Source organism: Zonotrichia albicollis, chromosome W (genome assembly GCF_047830755.1).
Source record: "Zonotrichia albicollis isolate bZonAlb1 chromosome W, bZonAlb1.hap1, whole genome shotgun sequence".
Classification (NCBI taxonomy): Eukaryota; Metazoa; Chordata; class Aves; order Passeriformes; family Passerellidae; genus Zonotrichia; species Zonotrichia albicollis.
In genome coordinates, this window is record NC_133859.1 from 6,029,591 (window position 1) to 6,031,839 (window position 2,249).

Genomic DNA, 2,249 nt, shown 5'->3' on the forward strand with positions numbered 1-2,249 from the left:
AGATCCAAGGAATTCGGGAGCTTCCTGCAGCAATGGGGAGTAGAGCACAAAACTGGCATCCCCTACTCCCCTACAGGTCAAGCCATTGTAGAAAGAACTCACCGTGATATTAAAAGGGTCCTGGACCAGCAACAACAGGTTCTGAAGGTAGAACCTCCCCACATCCGGTTATCCAGGGCACTATTCACAATCAATTTTCTGAATTGTTCTTTTGACAGCCTGAACCCACCCATCCTACGCCACTTTGGGGGGAACAGTCACAGGTTGATGAAAGAAAAACCTCCAGTTTTAATAAAGGACCCTGAGACTTGGAAAATGGTGGGACCTTACAAATTGGTTACTTGGGGACGTGGATACGCCTGTGTGTCCACCCCCTCTGGTTTAAGGTGGGTTCCTTCCAAATGGGTAAAGCCCTATGTTCCCAAAGTCTCAGAGAAATCTGCAGAAGCACCCCAGGTTGCTCACGCTGCCTGGAGAAGAAAACGCCGCGCACGTTCTCTGGAGGAAATTCCATTTAAGCCTCCTATCTGGAATAGTTTGTAATATATGTTTGTCTCAAGTTTTTGTACCAGTTTAGATCCCACTGTTCGTGTGTAGCCTCGAGACGTCATGAGACCGAGCCTGCTTCTCGTCCTACTCGTGATCATCCCACCTGCGATCTCCTACATAGTACCGCAGCCCAAACCACATATGGACTACCTCGATAAAGGTTCTCAGACATCAACAGAGAAACTGACAACGGGCTGAATGGACTGTTCAAAAGCTGGGGACTCGCGGGCTGGTTGGGATCTGTTCTGAAAACTGTGTTTTTAGTGCTGTTTATTTTAGTTGTAGTTATTGTAGTTTTTAGCATTGTTTTTGGAGTAATCAGACGCATGGTTCTCAAGTTAATCTCAAACTCATCTCCCCCTCCTGAAGTCTACCATTTGGAAGCCCTCAGTGCTCCAGTGGATGACCTGGAAGCCTCAGTAGAATCATTCTGCACCATAAACACAGCCCTCTTCTTTTTAAACAAAACTAGGGGGAGATGTTGTGGTGTGTTGCAATATCCTGTTTTACCTTCTCCCTTCCCCCTCACCCCTCGCTGAGTGTGCCCTGTCAATCAGGCTAACATACCAGCAAGGCGTCGTGTGATAGGTGTCCCTAGTACCTTGAGACCCTGCCCCTTCACCTGGTTGGTGACTCACCTGTCCCCTCCCCTTCCCCTGTCCTGAGCTTAAAATGTGAATGAGACCATGCGGCTTTTATTCTGTTATCAGCAGTAGCCCAGTGCAGACGTATCTGTGCTCATGGAATAAACATCTGGCTACCTTCTAGCAGAATCCGCTCCCTTCTTCTCTTCACCATCGCCAGAAGCTCTCCCCTGAGGTAAACGGAGTCCTGTCTTGTGCCCCGCTGCACTCTGCCGCCAGCCAAGGTATCGCTGGGGTGAACACCGCAGTGCTGCCTCTGGCCCAGCAGCGAAGGTCAGAACTGGCCTGGGCACCATCTAACTGGTTATATTGGGAGATATTGTTTTAGTTTTATTGTTTAATAAACAGGTTTTTTTCCACCTTTCTCCAAGGAGGTATTTTTTTTCCTCCCGGACCAGTTGGGGGGAGAGGCTGATTGGATCTGCTTTTCCCACCGGAGCTCCTTTGGGGGATTCTTCCCCAAATTTGCTCTAAACCTGGACCAACTGACATCTTACTCTTAACCATACTAAAACCACCAGCTCTATACTGGGAGAATATGGCATGTGGTAGATGGAGAAGCTGCCTGTTTACCTGGTGCGGAGGCAGAGCTGTGAGAGGCAGTGCCAATATTCCAGAGATATGGGCCTAATCAAACAGACCCAGCAAAGTACAATACTTCCATACCGAGCAATGACTGAAATCAAAGACATCTGTTCTTTTGCAGGTTGTTATCCTGACATCTGTCTTGACCTGCATGGGTTATAACACACAGATTTAGTTTTACCTGATTCCCTCTAGACAGGCATGGCTGAGTAGGGAACCGTTGGTCAACTAAAGGGAAAGAAGCAAAGGCACAGGCAGACAGGCATTGATCTTCCTATTTGCACCCGGGATATCATTGGCCTTCTTGGCCAAAAGGACACACTGCCTGCTCACAGATCAGTTTGTCATCTTACTCAGGCTTGGTAGCTCCAAATGTTCATTTAACATCCTGGCTTTTTTTTTTTTTACATTACCTTTGTAGAGTTGAAAATTGACAGTAAGCTAAACAATTTCATGGAACACACACGGAGT